We start from the raw sequence: 17,096 nt of genomic DNA on the forward strand, positions 1-17,096 counted from the left end.
CATTGTTTCAAATAGCATTTGCCTTCCTGGTACAACATTTAAAAAGAACAAAAAGATCTTGCCCTCATAAACTTGATGGGCATTGTGCCTTTTTAAAAAATGTTGATACAGCCTTTGCTTACAGCCTCTCAAGTGATCGAATCTTTTTCCAGTTCTTCAATACACTGTCAATAGAAATTTCAACTTTCTGTAGCTGTCTTTTTTATAATTCCTCTTTCTCAGCACGAGTCCACAGTATACGTCCAACAAACATACATTTACAGTCAAATAAGACATACATGTTTTGCCTAAGCAAGAATCAGTGATTAGTTTTGTATCACCATAGAGATTTACATTTGATAAAAGTCTATTTCTGTGCTTGTAGTTTCCCATGCTGTAGCACTGCACTGCATCATAAATGGTTTCCATTTGACCTGTTGTACAAAATATTTATTATTTGGGTGTGCATCTCCTCAAACTTCCTCAACACAAGCTAGGTCAGACAATTTGAAGTACCGTATGTTCCGCACTATAAGGCACACAGATTATAAGGATTATAAATGGATTATAAACCGCACCCTCAATTAATGACATATTTACAACCTTTTCCATATATAAGGTGCACCGGATTATAAGGCGCACCCTCAGTTAAAGACAAATTTTAAAACTTTTTCAGTCACAATATAATAATACTCAAAGTGATAACAATAACCCCTCAAATAATAACCCTAAACTCTCAATAGCATAATAACTCAATGTCAATATGACCAACCTTGTTCAACTGTAAACACACAAAAAAGAGATAAACCTTACTTTATCAGCTCATTCCCCATCTATGAATCCCAATCTCAATATTGATCCATATATAAGGCGCACCTGATTATAAGGCGCACCATCAGCTTTTTTTAAAAAAAAATGAAGGCTTTTAGGTGCGCCTTATAGTGTGGTAACTGTTGATTACTCATTCTACTGCTTGTCTTTAGTTACGAGACACTGCTTCTCAATACTATTGTCCATTTCCTAAATATACTGCTATGTTTTCGTCTAGAAGTACAGCCTGACACTTGAAACTAGACAAAGGTCTCCACTGAGTTTCTTATTATGTTGAGTCCATTGATAAAGTGCTTATCTTCTTTGAAGGCTGACTTATGTTAAGTCTTTGTCTGACAGGTGGAGTGTGATCCTGGCCAGATAAATGTCCTCCTGCTCTGATATTTGCATGTGCCTTTCTCCTCAGCCTAAGGTGAGTCCTTTCTCAATCCAAACAAACGGATGTTTGTTTTTTATATCACTTGTCGGATTAAGTTCCTTTGATGAATTAGTGATTTGTGATTAAATCTGTTATGTTATTGTAGAGCGTTACAGTAAGACTGTTCGTCTGGGTTGCTATATGCTTCTGTTTGTATCACGAGACTTAGAACTAGATACTCGAAAAATATATTAAAAAAAAAAAACGAACATCAATTGGAAAAAAAAGAACTTTAGTCAGCACTTGATTCTGTTTTTTAAGTGCGGACAGTTCGAACTTCATTTCACAGTGTGAACATGACTTCAGAACGACACCGTGTTGTTCACGTTATCTTCTGCGCACTCTGTGAGCCAGAGCCAGCTCACTGCAACCCAAAGATGATCAAATTAGTTGAGCGTTGTCTCGGTTATGCTAACTGGAGGAATTTCAAAATAAAAGTGTACCAAGGTGTCATGTTCAATTGAGATTTGTTGTTGTGGGTTTTGTGATTTCTGTTATTGCGGGGTTTTGTTCGGGCTTCTTAGCTCATGTTTGTTTCCCTCGGGTCTACTTTCCTTGTACGTTTCCTCGTTAGTATGATTTTGTCCACCTGTTTGTGTTTGCCTTGCCCCGCGTGTGTCAACCTATCAAGTTTCCCTGCCGTTCGTGACTGTCCAGCTGTTTTGTGTTTCCCTAATTAGAGTCAGTTTAAATTGCAGTTTTTGCTTTTGCTAGTTGTCGGGTTGTTGTCTTTTGTCAATGTCATAAGTCGTCGTCTTTTTCGTCCTGTCTTGCCATCTCCCCGTCCGAGTCCGTCATCTTTCCAGAGCAGCTTCAGTCCTCCAGTGAGTTTGAAAATTCACTCAGTCAAAGTGTTAGTAGTTCAGTTTGGTTTAAAGTTAATGTTACCTAATATCCTTATCCTTCATGGATTATGTGGCTTTGAAAGAGAAGTACATTCCCAGGGGAATGTGACGATTGTGATTGAGTCTTTTGTCAATAAAGTACTTGTCAATTGTGCTATGATAACCTCCATTTAACATCACTAAATAAAATTGCACATTTTGGGATAAAATACCTTGGTTGGAATTCAGGGATGTTGCAGAGAAGCTGTTCTTTCAGAAGTACAGTATTTATCTTTTAAAAATATTGGTTGGTTACCACCTGACAACCAGTTTGGTAACCAGGGTGCAAAGAGCTAAAGTTCAAATAATTTGCGGGAGCTTGACTAATGGTCTGCCTTCTCTTCAGTGTCTTGCACAAAGGACTCTGTAGTTATTTTACAAGAACACAGAGTTGCTAAAGTGTGTTGTCCCCTTTTGCTTTGGAGAATAAGCTTGTTTGTGGCAGCTACAAAGAAGTGTACTTAAATAGTTTGGCAGTAGATTGAGTGGATCCCAACTTCAGGTCATGTCTTGTTTCTTTTGTGGTCTTCTGGGAATGAACTGCTTTGCTGGCTCTTTGTCTTCATTGTGTGTGTGTGTGTGTGTGTGTGTACTGCATCACTGAATATGCTTCTGTGCAGCTCAATGAAGAGGCCTGACCCTGGAGAAGATCTAGGATTTAGCATGAAGGGAAAATGATAAATCTTGCACAATATTATTGTGAGGATAACCAGATTCTGACAATGTGTCTGGAGAGCCCTTTATCTCCAGCACTGTCCCCAAGCTACGATTGTTCCTCAGTTGCTTCCTTGTCTACTACCTATTTTGCTAAAAGGCAGGACTGTGGTAGAAAAAAACCAAACAAGTAACATATTTCCCAGATTACAATTTTTCATTTTCAACCCCCATATTAGGGGGTCGACTTATAACCGCATCACAAAACATTAATTTGACTATGAAATAAGGACTATGTCATTTACAAGGCTTAAAATGATTATACATACTGCTAATTCAATATAGTATGCATCTATTTTAGATGCACAGAACATTGCAAAAATGCAGTTTAGTCAAGCGCCGCCTAATTGCCTCTTTGTCGACAACGAGGCTACATGGATCTTTTTTTTTTTCAATGGACTTTGACGCATTATGAAAAGGAAAAGATTTCTTGACTTGTCTCCTTCAGCCCGTGAACATGCGCTTGAAGCCGGCATCGATGTCGGCAGGTGGGAGGAGGAACATCGAAGGACAACCTTCCACACTCTGATCTCATAACATCCTTCAATTGGGTAAATAAAGCTTGGGATAATATCCCAAGAAAGATGATCAGCAAACAATTTCCGAAGACCTCCATTTCAAACAACCTGGACAGGTCCGAAGATGACTACCCGTGGAAGACTAACGAGGATGTTTGAACAAATGACGAGCAGGAAGGAGAGGACATTCGGAAGTTAAATGGGGGGAGCTATTTGGCACAGACTCCATGTGTTTGAATTGGACAGCCAAGATCTATGTAACTACTAAAGTCGGGTAGACTTATAATCGCGTTTTTTTTTTTTAAATTCACCCAAATTGAAGTAAAAAAGGATGGTTCGACTTCTAAGCGAGGTCTGAGAAATACGATATGTTTTTTTTTGGCTGTTTTGATCTGCTTCATTGCCTGCAGTCATGTAGTCCCCCTCTTTTATGTTTTATCAAGGTGAGAAAAGGTGACCAAAGATACATTTGACTGACATCAGATTGGCTTTCAGAGAGGTCAAAGCACACTCCTTGAACAGCCCATAATTCTAGCAGGTATCATTTGGTGCATCAGACAACTGTCGTCCTTGTGGTAGATTACTCTTTGGGAGATTGAGCTTCCTCCCATAGGTCATAAGCATGCAAGATAGGTTAATTGGACAGTCCAAATAATACATTTTCACACTTTCATAATAAGAAAACTAATAATTTCATTTTTTATGCAGTTTACACCTGGTTTTGTATTGGCTGCTGAATACAATCTCAAGGACAACCCCCCCGCCCCCCCAGGGTCTCGATTCTATGCAACAGGTCGATCTTGCAACCACCAGTGAGTGATAAATGTTAGTCAGCAAGGTGAAGTGCAGGAAGAGGAGCTATCCATTCAAGAGCCACTTCTTTAATCAAGGTCATTTGAACCTTAAATCCTTGCCTTTCCAAAATGTCCCTGGTCTAATTAACTCTCTTGAGCTTCACAATGAAAAGCCATTTTAATAGTATGGGAATGCATATTAATATGGTGGCAAGGGGCCAATTATGGTTGGCAGTCAATGTGTGTGTAAGGATTGAGTGGACTAATATGACCTATCCAAGCTTGAGCTCTCATAGTCTTACATAACACACATTTCCTGACTTTTCTGCTTTGTCATAATAATTCCACTATCATTTATAATGATCTTTAGGAAAAACCATGACATCGGACAACCATCGGTTTTTTACTGTTTTTGTTTACCCTGCCTCTCGTCTAAAGTCACCCGGAATATGCTCCTGCACATCTGTGCCCTTTGTGAGAAGCGGTACGGATGATGGATGGATTGATGAAAAATTGCGATTTTCTTCGATTAAATGTTTTAGCAAACCTGTTGCACATGTCCAATATGATCCAGCGCATGATATGATTTACAAATGCTTCTATATTCATATATCAAGTTTCCAATTAGACTAAATCAGGATGACACAGTAGATGATTGATTAGCTCATTCACCTCACAGTGCAGAGGTCGCAGGTTTGCTTCTGGCTTCGGCCCTTCTGTGTGAAGTTTGCATGTTCTGCCCATGCCTGTGTGAGTTTATTCCTGGTACTGTGGTTTTCTCCCACAATCCCAAAAGTCATGCATGGTACATATAGTGGACACTCAAAACTAGCCTAAAGGTGTGTTTGTGAGTATAAATCGTTGTTCATCTCTGCATCCTGCTTACTGCCCAAAGACAGCTGGATAGGGTACCAGCAAGCCGCGGACTTGTGAGAACAAGCAGTTAAGAAAATGGATGGCTATGTTAACATTCAGGAAAAATGTGAAAGTAGCTTGCCCCCAACTGTTGGAATGCAGCACTTTCAATTAGGCATATCAGCAATCAATCACACAAAGGCCCTCTTACTGCAATTGTCATCATGATGACCCTGAAGCTGGTTTTCTCACCAAAAGGTGCACTTTCTTTAAAAAGACAGGAATGTAATTTTTACAAATGAACCTACTTTCTCTCCATCTACTCATTTTTTACCCGAAATGACGGGTATGTTATCATGTCACCTCAGAATTGCTTTTTTGCCATTGACTCCCTTATAAATTGCTTATTACACATTTGGACTCATTAAATGTCAGAAATGTGCTGGAGCAAGCATGTTAATAAGAACAATAAAATAATAAAATAGGACTTTACTCTGTGCATTTACACCATGAACAGCAGCTCCTCTTTGGGTACGGGCCTCACTTTGAATTGGTTGAGGACGGTGGGGCAAATAGTAGTCTAATTTGCAGTGCTTCTAAGGAAACAGGTTCTAGTGATAAAGGCATTGAGTTGATCTTGTCTAATTTGCTACAGTAATGAGTTTAATCACACCACAGAAACCTAATTGTTTGCCGGAGCTTCAGGGTATTTAGTAAATTCCAAGCATCACTGAGTCACCATCATTTTGCAGCATAGGTAGTTTTTCAAGGTGCCAAAGGATGGTAGCTAAGCATCTAAATGCCTTGCCAACAGTACTTTGGAATTAATCAATTTTATGTTATTATTATTATTATTATCATCATTACAAATGCTCCTTATAACGTCTCCATCTTGTGTTTAAAATATGTTTTAAGAACGTGCTCCCACTCCACTCAATGCAAAGTTCAACTTAGTGTAAGTGAAGTGCAATTTTGCAGCAGCATTTAAGATATTAACACACCACACAATTTTCTATCAGTCACTCAAGTGAGATACTTTTTAAACATAATTGGAAAATAAATGAATAATCAATTGAATAATAGGGGGATTTTAACTTCAGGGGGGACATTTTTTATATGGGTACTCATAACCTACCTGACAAAATCAGCTATGTCCGATCCAGTGCTTTGCTTCTCCCTGTAGACCCAGAGTTGGGGTCTTGACACCTCTCCATACCGATAGATCATGTTGTGGAGTTGTGTCATGCATCCGGCATTGTCGGAAGTGTCTTGCTCTCATCCGCACTTCTGCCTTTATCACAGCACTGCTCTTTTAGATTAATGGACACGCTCAGCAACGGTGTTTCTGCTCAGGCTCACCTTTCAAAAGAGTTGTCTTTTGTCTGGGAAAACTGCGTTATAAACTTGAAACATAAAATTTGTGATAAAATCCTCCTCTGGAAATGACTGGACAAATTTCGCTATGTCTTTTGCAGCAGCCTTGCTGACCCCATTTTAATTCCTCCACTTTGTGTAGCCTTTGTTTCATGCCCATATTCTTGTTTTTGTCCGTGCGTGTCGTTTCATGATGCTTTATTCTCAGATTATGCTGGTTCGTTACCGCCACACTTTCTCCACACAGAAGACACACAGGTTTTCCAGCAACCTCCATGAACATGTAATACGACACTAAAGTTGTTTGAAAGCCCCCGGTTTTAAGTGTCCATCTTTGATGTTGCCATTTTTGATCGGTATGTGAACGTTAACTTTTGCTAATGACTTCTGATGAATAATGGAATGAAGATGCTTGAGCTCAGGCGCGCCACCGTTGCATTGGGGGAAATATAGTATAGGTGTGTGCAAAACACGTCCGTCCCAGTTCTAATGAATCTTTATCATCTCGGGAGCCACAGAAAACCTTTTTGGGGCACTTTGACACATATGCTGTATATGGTCCGATTAGTCGACTAATTGCTACTACAATCAGTGACTCATTAATTAGCAAAATCATTATTTGTGTGTATATGTGTTTACATAGGTTTGTGTGTGTACTTGTTTTTTTTTTTTTTTTTTTTGCATTTGGGTGCTTATGAGGGTGGGGTGTAACCGCTGCTCTCCCAAATGAATTGCTACACATTCCATGGCTACCCCAGGAAAAGTAAACCGCCAGTGTTTTCCAGCAGTTGGTGGTTGCAAGGTTTAGCTTTGATCCAGGGTGTTGTTGCTCTTTTTAAGATACAAAACTTTTCATTTGAAACAAATGTTTAATTTTAATGTAGTACAGCACATGGATTGGGTAAGCGTTCCACAAAAGGTTGGATGCTTCATGTAGCATCAGCAATGTTGAAAAATGTTGGGGAAAAAAGTCGTTATGACTAAAACTTGATGCTGTTGTAGCTGTTAAAACAAAATAACGTGTATTTGGTAGGTAAACAAAAAGTATTAGGAGCAGACTGAAAAGAAAAGAAATGTTCACATGAAAAAAAATATTAAGAATTTTAAGTCAAAACTTAACAACAGAATCAATAAATAATGCATACTGTACATTGAATGCTATTTTTCCTTAACATGATAAAAACACTTGTTTGTTATGTGCATAAGTGTATGAAGTAAAGTGACCGGTGATGAGGCAGATTAGTGCGTGAAGGATTTGTTCAGAATCCGGATGGCCTGTGGGTAGAAGCCGTTTGCCAGCCTGGCAGTCCTGGCCCTCAGGCTTCTGTAGCCTCAGACGCAGGCGTCTGCTTGATGGCAGCATTTCAAACAGGTTGTGTTGTGGGTGAATATTGTCCCTGATGAGGTTGCGTGTCCTCCGCAGAACCCTGGTGTGGTAAATGTCTGGCAGTGAGGTGAAGGCTGCTCCACAGATGCGCTGTGAGGTCTTGATCACATACTGAAGAGCCATCCTGTCTTGTGCTGTATAGTTGCCGTACCAGACTGTGATGGAGGTGGAGAGAACACTTTGGATTGTACATCGGTAAAAGTTGCTGAGAATCTTTGCTTGCATGCCAAATTTCTTCAGTCTCCTTAGAAAGTTCAGTCTCTGTTGGGACTTTTTGATGGTCTTTCGAGTGTTGTGGGACCAGGTGAGATCCTCGCTGATGTAGGTGCCGAGGAATTTGAAGGCTTTCACCACCTCTGTCCCATTGATGACTGGCGGTGGTTTGTGTGGCTCCATCTGCCACCTTGGGTCAATGATCAGTTCCTTGGCTTTGTCTGTGTTGAAATGGAGTTTGTTGCTGCGACACCAGGTCACAAGGTCTGCCACCTCTTTCCTATATGCTGTCAGCCCGATGACTTTAGTGTCATCTGCGTACTTAATTATGCTGGTGTCGTTTTGGGAGGTGACACAGTTATAAGTGAAGACAATGTAAAGCAAGGGGCTCAGCACACAGCCCTGGGGTGTCCCTGTGCTTACAGTTCTGATGCCAGATGTGTGTTTGTGGACTCTGACTGATTGGGGTCTGCCTGTGAGAAAGTTCAGCACCCAGTTGCAGAGGCGGAGTGTCAGACCAAGTGTAAGATGTTTGTCAGTTTCTCAGGGGTGAGTGTGTTGAATGCTGAGCTGTAATTGACGAAGAGCATTCTTACATATGTGTCCGTGCTCTCTAAGTGCGTGAACGCTGTGTGGATGGCGGTGTTGACCGCATTATCTGTGGGCCGGTTCTGACGATATGCCAACTGTAGAGGGTCCACAGTTTCTGGAATAGTCTTTTTGATATGAGTCATGACAATCCTCTCCAAAGTCAAATAGGGTAGCCTCCAGCTCGTTCCAGCCTTAAACAGGACTAGCGGTAAAGAACATTGGTGGATTGGGTTTAAACAGTGAGACTCAGAGTCCTTACCACAGCCCTTTGAACTTCTTTAGTACACACTAGAAACTGATTCTAAGCACGCCCTAAGAAGAGAAGTCTAGACTCTCCAAGGTAATGCAAAATCCCGGTAAAAGCTTTTCTAGAAAAAATGTTGAAGCTGCTATAAGTGCAAAGACAAGCAATATTTATGTTTTTTTTTTTTTTTTTTTTTTTTTGATATTGGGCATGTGCCCCAACACCTTCTGGCTTGACCTGCATTGGAATGATTAGATATTAAAGTGATAAAGGGGTGGTGTGGGCAAGTTTTAAAATGTGCCTTCTTTTGTGTGAGTGTGTGCCCCCATTATTTATCTGCCTTATAGAAGATCTTTTGATGTTATGTAACATATGTACATCATATGGTGACTGTTTTTTCTTAAGAGTGTTTTCAGTGATGCTTGACAGTGTTGTGCAACTGCACTGGGATATGTGTCTATGAGGCAGTGAGTGTTATCACTGCTAGTGTGACTAATCTGGGAATCTCCTCTGTGGTGAGAACAGATAGCCGTCCTTCACGCCTTTCTGATGGAATCTGAAAACCTGTTCCTGCTCTCACACGGTGGCCATGTAGACACAATGTTGCATGCAGGAGTCATTCGGACGCTGTTAGACCCTAATAAATCATCTGTTACTTGTTTTTGCATCTTTTATGTATAGGAAGGTAAGTTAGGAAGTTAACTAGACCCCCAAAGTAACGATACAAACCAATTTTTATTTCACCATTCTATTGTACGAATGCATCCCTCGGAGGCATTTTTTTTTTTCTTATATCAAAATATTTATCATTGTCCACATTGAGTTTGTCTTAGTTGACAGATAGAGCATCTGATCCGGGGTGTCAAACTGTTCTGGCCTGCAAATAGGTTTAATCCAGACCGCGAGATGATTTTGTGAAGTATAAAAATGAGCTGAAATCTTTAATAAATAAAATATTTTATGATTAATAGTAATTTTAGTATTTTTTGATTGATAGTGATGTTGTACTTGTTTTAGACAGTATTTGAAAAAAAATTGTTGTTGTTTTAAAGTTACATAAATGTAGACCATGATTTTACCGGAATAGATTTTCCTCCATGTGTCCGCAATCCTAAACGATTTTGACAACCCTGCTCTGGATAGTGCAGTGGTTCTCAAACGGTCTCCCTTCAGGTGGAAAAACATTTTTTTCTATCATCAAGTTGTGGGCCAAGTTCTTTTTAAACTATTCACATATATTTCACAGAAAATTGCACAGTGGAATTGCCTGTCCTGACAAAGATGCTGGGATCTGTCCCCCCATTTTTTAAAAAATGTTTTCTAAAAAATATCTTTAGGCCCAAATCAGAGTAAACTTGTCAATTTCTTTTTAGTATCAGTGACAAATTAAACAAACATTCAAAGTAAAAAAGCAGACTTTTCTACCAAAATGAACCGTTATATTAAAGGTTGTGATACGAATAAAATGATGATGAACGCTTCATGTAAGTTTGTTCTATTTTAATAAATTTTTCGGTGACATTTGTTAATATCTGATATTGCTTTTTGATCACGTCATATATAACACATATAACACATATAATGCAGTTCAAACCTTGGACTTACTTTGTCCTTTTTACTGCACAATTTTTGGGAATCCAAACATTACGGTTGGGACCATAGTTTTTTAGTATTGCGAGTCTGGGGTACTCAACAGTTTTCAGAGTAAAATGAGCACTGTGGGACTAGATATTCAAGTTTTGAGATATTTTAAGTAGTGCTGGCAGGATGCATTTCTGTATACCAAAGAAATAAACAAATTCAAGTGCTGCCTTTTTTTCTACCCCCAAGGAGACAAATTGGGAATATGTGGTGGCTTTGTGAAAATAGGATTGCTTTGTTCATGCTGAAATGAAGCAACTCGAGGAAACCGTCTTCGTGTGTTTGCCTCCCAGCCGGCTGTTCTGCTGTATTTTCCACCACAGTGGGACAAATAATACATTTTTAGGCCATCTGACTGGGACAAAATAAAGCAACATATACTGTATATACTGTAATACATTCTTCTACATAATAATTATTAAAGAATGGCAGATAAATGGCCATACACAATTAAACTTGCAACATCTCTTAAGAAGTTCAAAATTCAGGAATGTTGTATTAAAAAAGTAGATTATATTTTACAAAATACATTGAAATTTGACCTGAGATGCTTGTTATTGAAGGGGTAAAAATGCCTGTTTTTAAGTGAAGGTATAGCATGACTTCAGTTGCTACTCAGCAAGTGGTAAGTCCAAATTTTCCCTATAAATGCCTAGATATCAGCCCACCTTTTAATTGGAATTAGCTGGTACAGAGTTGCAGCTCTTTTTGACACTGACCAGGACAAGCGCGGTAGTTAAGACACTAACTTGTAGAAATCAGGAAATTAGGCAGACAGGGTAAAGTCAGCCACATCCCAAATGGTGCGATGTAAAAACGTTTCAGTTGTGTCGCGTTCTGTTTTTTTTTTCCAGTCTAATGATGGCCGCTATCATTTGTGTTTTGGATTTATTGGATTTCCTATTGGTATCTTCAGTCAAACAGCTGCAAAATACAACTGCTATGCCTGTTTTAATATCTCTCTTCTCCTCTCTCTTCCTCGCTCGCTTCTCTCTTTTCCTTTGTTTAAACTACCAATCCTGTACCATCTGTCACCAATTAATCACTTGTTAGCACCTGAATAATGGAGATCTTCTGCATGAAATTAGTGTGATTGCATTCCATATCTGTGTTAAATCTTTGAAATTAAAGCTCCAAGTCTACCGTTTGATACACTAGAAATTGGCACTTTTTCCAAAGGAGTCATCTAAGAAATTGAAAAAGCTGTCACGCATTTCATTTTACAATGTATTTCTACTTTGCCTTCCATTGTGAATAAACGCCCTTGTGAGTATATTTCTTCCTTCTTCTTCAAACACATTTGAATGGAAATAACAAACAAAACGTTTTATATATATATATATATATATATATATATATATATATATATATATATATATATATATATATATATATATATATATATATATATATATATATGTATGTATGTATGTATGTATGTATGTATGTATGTATGTATGTATGTAGTAGACTCTAATGATCAGTTTTGCCTCAAAATTGGTGTTGTTGATGATGTTATATGCATCAAACAGCCAATTTTGACCATGACCATGCTTTATCTGTCTTTGTATGTGCATGAGAGGCAGGAAGGAAGGGCGTTTTGCCTCAGTTTGTCCAGATGGGGAAATACCGTACTAGAATGTTAATTGGTTTGACTGGTCATCCTCAGAGGTATGAAACAAGGCCATTACCATTAAAGATAACAATAGCCCCAAATGTGTAAAGCAATGTGTGTGTGTGTGTGTGTGTGTGTGTGTGTGTGTGTTTGTGTATATGTGTGAACTATACGTGTGGGAGGAAAGGAATTATTCTTTTCCTTACCCGCCTCTCTCCCACACAACTCTATGGCTCATCATCCTATAACAAATAGAAAGTCTAAGGTATTAGAGAATGTGCAGTGATTCACAGGAAGGTTCAATCAGAATCTATTATTCGAAGAGAAGCAGCAACGTTATGAAGTTATGGTAATGAAGAGCTTACTGTGTTACAAATCTAAATGTCTTTGAATAATTCCTCTCCCTGTCCTTCCTCCTCGAGCCTTGCCCATCATTCTGTCTCCGGTCTTTCTTTAAGAATTGCATTCAAGAGTGCAGCATTGTCATGAAGCAGTGTGCATGCTTAAGAGAGGTGATGGTAAATTAAACAGACACTACAGACTATAGACTACTTACAATAGAGCACACAAGCTATATCATCCCTCATGGCATAGTAGTAATTCATATACTGTACCTCATGTTATCCTGACTGCATTAAATGAACTGCATTGAATCTGTATTTCAACAAACAGAGTTTGTACATGACGTCATCTTGAAAAAATGAATTTGAGACCAAGGCCGCATATAGAAAAATGATCAACGACTGCTACCCGAGCAACAATTCGAGGCAGATGCGACAGGGTATCCAACACATCACGAAATACAGATACATTAGCCTGACAGTGGACTATGGGGTTGCCTCATTAGCAGAGGACGTTAACATCTTTTTTATGCTCACTTTTGTGGTTTAGCTTCCTGAGATGGATTCCCGCACCCACAACAGCCACACATTGGCACTCGTGGAGAAACACGAGAGGCGTGTGCTAAGGGCAATGAACTCAAGGAAAACTACACTTTCTGATGGACGATATCTCAGGACAGGTGTTGAGGGACTGTGCTGATCAGCTAGCTAATGTACCACCATTTTCAACTGGTCCCTAAACCAAGCAAATTTCTCTCCCTTCCTGCTCCTCCACCATCCTCCCCCGTCCCAAAGAAGAGCATCAGTGGACTGAATGACTATTGCCTGGTGGCACTGACAACCACAGCCATAAAATGCTTTGAAAAACTGGTCCAGGCCCACATTCAACCCCATGGATTTGGCTCTCACCAGTTGACTTATTCAACCCAAAAGGTCCACGGAGGAGTCCGTGCATGCAGCTCTCCACTCTGCTCCTCTCCACTTGGAGGAGCAGAAAAGCTAGGCCCGGCTGCTCTTTGTGGATTTCACCTCGGCATTTAATACCATTTTTCCCAGAAGATAGGTGTACAGGCAAGAGCGAGTCACCCTCCTCCGCTCCCAGAGAGTGAAAGTATGCACCCGCCTCTTATTGGTCCTTAGTTTTAGCATTGGCTTCCCCCAGGCCTGTGTACTTAGCCCTTTAATTTTCTCCAACTCTAACCAATACTGCGCCCATGTTAACCACAACAAGACGTAAGAAATCACACTAGTGAGGCCCATCCCTGAAAGGATGAAAATTTGATGAGGTGGAATGAATTCTCAACGTGGTGTCAACAGAAAAACTTGATCCTGAATACAGCAACAACAAAAGGTAATGATTGTGGACTACAAAGGGAAGAAGATGGACACTTCTCCTCCGAGGAGTCCTCTGTAGAGGGTTTCTGCAGTTTACTTCTTGAGGTTTGCAGGATACGGACAACAAGACCTGTAGCATAATGTGTGAAAAAGCTACAGCAGAGACTGCACTTCTGGAGGTTCCTCGAGATTATCAATCCAACAATTAACAATAGTATTTATGCTGTGGATTTAATGATTATTTTTTTATCATGTACTGTGAAAAACATTCCAAATCTGTTGATATATTACAATCACAAAGTCATTCTTTCATTAATGAAAAACTGGATGAAATATGCCAGAGGCCTTTAAAATCAACAGTGCGGGCGTCTGTGCACTGTAAGTGAACGGGAACATATCGTTGATAGGTAGCCAATCAGATCACGAGTTGGAGACAGTAAGGCCAGCAAGAGGGCCTCACGTTGAATGTGACATGTACGCACTCTGCTATTGGATACTCAGCATGGGAGGCAGCGCTATGCACATCAACCAAGCTTGGCCGTTTGGCTGTGAGAATCCCTGTGTCTTTTGCTTATTTTGAGCGGTCATTCTCAGCCTTTTTTAAAAGCAAATTAAACCATACGCCAGTAAAAAGACTGGAGAGACACGGCTTTCAGCATTGGCCTTTATGTCGATCAAAAAAGAATTTCTTGTTTTGGAACTGAAACGCACAGACAATTGTAGTCTTCTTGAGGAAAGAATGAAGACAGGAATTTGTTTTTAAATTAGGGTTTTGAGGGAAAGCCATTTTGGTAAGTGCAAGCATATTTTTTTCATTTTTAATGTTTTTGTAATTTTATTTCATTCATATTCAGTTAATGGATATCACATATCACGTGCAGTGGTAAGTTTTAATTGCAGATGTGGGTTTATTGATGTTTAAATGCTCTGGAAAATAGCCTCTGTTGTAAATGATTAAGGTGATGCAACACCCAGCAATGCGTACGTTTGCTTCTGTACATGATTTCTCCAGCCGTGGTGTCATAAATAATGGTGTTATGAGGGGTATTTATTCGAATAGGACATCACTGAAGGCCTAAGTGTGAAATGCATGGACTGCCACTGGCTTCTCATGTTAGCAACAATAACATTTCCTGCACAATGGAGATAAGAGGCAAATTTTCCCTGGTAATGATTTGTGGGTCCTGAGTCAGTTGTTTTACTCTAGTTAATGTTTTTAGTCCCTAATTATACCAACACATAACACATCTTTGCAAGTAGCATCTTATTAAAACAACACAATTTATTGTTTTGTGCAAATACATTTAATTACTATGGAACACCATAGTGTGGCCGACACAACCATTTCCTTGTATTACATAGCCCTTTGAGAAAATTGGTTGCCCACCCCTGAAGTATTTGGACAATGATTATTTTTACATGCAGTCAATAGCGCTTTTAAAAACCAATTGGCAATACTTGTGGTTTTAAATACCACGTACATTGGTGCACTAACAAGAATAATTTCATATTTGAATTTTTAAAACCTATATACCACACCTTTTTCTCATTGGTTTGTGTTGTGCACATGCACTGCCTGCAAAGAATCTGGGCCTAACATGGGTAAAAACTCCAAAAAGTTGACTTTTCATGATAGGGCCTCTTTAGTTCCTAATTATACCAACACATAATACATCTTTGCAAGTAGCACTTTATTAAAACAACTCAATTTATTACTTTGCAAAAATACATTAAATTACTAAGGAACACCAAAGTGTGACCTTCACAATCATTCCATTGTATTACATAGTCCCTTGAAAAAATTGGTTGCGCACCTCTAAAATGTTTGAACAATGATGTCGAAAAAGGTAAAAAAATACAATACCTGGGCTTTAAAATTTGTCCTCAGGATTAAATGAGTTAATGCAGATTATCGCACATTGTGTGCTTGCATGCGTATTGTCTTCGGCAACTTTGACAAAGTTGCCGTATTCTCATTATTCTTTGTAAAATGTAATCAAACCTTGGAATGTGTGTGCCTCGAGATGCCTTGCCACGCTTGCATTTTGTGCTGGACAGCGAGCGTAATGACCTCGTACATCCGGACTGGAATCAATCAAAGAATCGAATAGCAAAAATATCAAAACAATGCCAAGGAATCAAAATACTGGAAAGCGGTTCAGATACAGTGGTACCCCTAATACCGAACGTCTCTTGTTATGAAAAATTCAGCTTTCAAAACGCCTTGGCGGAAAACAATTGTCTCAAGTAAAGAGAGAAAATTCAAGATACGAAAGGCGACATTGTTGGCACATGAGACACGAAACACCAGCGCTCGCTCTGACTGTAACATGTTATCACAACCGTTGATGTCTACTGCATTTGTTATAGTTTGTGATGCATTTTTATAGTTTAGTAATATGCCGGCTTGCCCACAAAAGAGACAAATGTTTTTGCATTGATGTTTACTGTGGTCTTCCACCTTTCATCTTTACTCATTTCATCCACACTTCCTACCAACAATTTACACCGTAGAACTGATAAAAATATTTACATAAAAACACATATGTAACATACCACTTTGGGCTGTCGCGTCCGATGTTCGTCTTGTTAGCACAGCATTAGCACTTTAGCAATGCCATCACACAGGAAGCACTTCGCATGACCCCAAATTAAACTGAATTAAATTACATGCTCAAGCAAATCCCAAAAAATAAATATTATTACTTCTTTGGATTTGTAAATGAGTCCAGTACCACTAGAAACGTAAAATTAAAACATGCAAATTAAACACCCTAAGAAGGTATCTCTCACTGCACTCATTGCCAACACACCAGCATCATCTCAAAGCAAACAAGTGAACTGCATTCATATAATCAACTGCTACAATTAATATGATTCATTTAAAGGGTTTGGGACATTTTTTAACTATTCTTTACATGATATATTTTGATTATTATGCAATAATGTAATTCTAATATTTATTTGTCACCGTTTTAGATGCATTTTTATCATCTATTAATATGTATTTAAAGGACATTTTTGGAGCCTTGGAACGGATTAGGTTATTTACATGAAAAAAGCTGCTCTACTTATGAAAGATTTGCGTTACAAAATTACTTCCGGAACAAATTAATTTCATAAGTAGCAGTACCATTGTATCTACATTTGTTTTAGCACCCTGAAGAGTGAACTAAGAAAATTTTAAATGGTCAATGCTAAATTTTTGTGAGGCCTGTTAGTGATCCATTGAATTTTATTTTTAACCCATTATGGTTTTCTGTGATTTAAGTAATTGTCCTCATATTGCTGAAGCAAGCTGCAGTTAGAGATTGCTTTCTCCATTTTGATTAATGAATAATTCTCATAATATCTGCAGTCAA

General features: G+C 38.9%; 1 protein-coding gene across 5 annotated transcripts in view; it reads left to right on the forward strand.

Moving 5' to 3' along the window:
* arvcfb (ARVCF delta catenin family member b) overlaps positions 1-17,096 on the forward strand; it is a 195,467-nt gene that overhangs the window by 37,694 nt on the left and 140,677 nt on the right. For all 5 annotated transcript variants that reach the window (XM_088435373.1, XM_088435568.1, XM_088435492.1 and 2 more), the window contains exon 2: positions 1,150-1,222. The gene's annotated coding sequence lies outside the window, so the exon portion shown is untranslated. The remainder of the gene's footprint in view (positions 1-1,149; positions 1,223-17,096) is intronic.

Source organism: Hippichthys cyanospilos, chromosome 1, assembly GCF_059441005.1.
Source record: "Hippichthys cyanospilos isolate Australia breed blue-spotted pipefish chromosome 1, RoL_Hcya_1.0, whole genome shotgun sequence".
Lineage (NCBI taxonomy): Eukaryota > Metazoa > Chordata > Actinopteri > Syngnathiformes > Syngnathidae > Hippichthys > Hippichthys cyanospilos.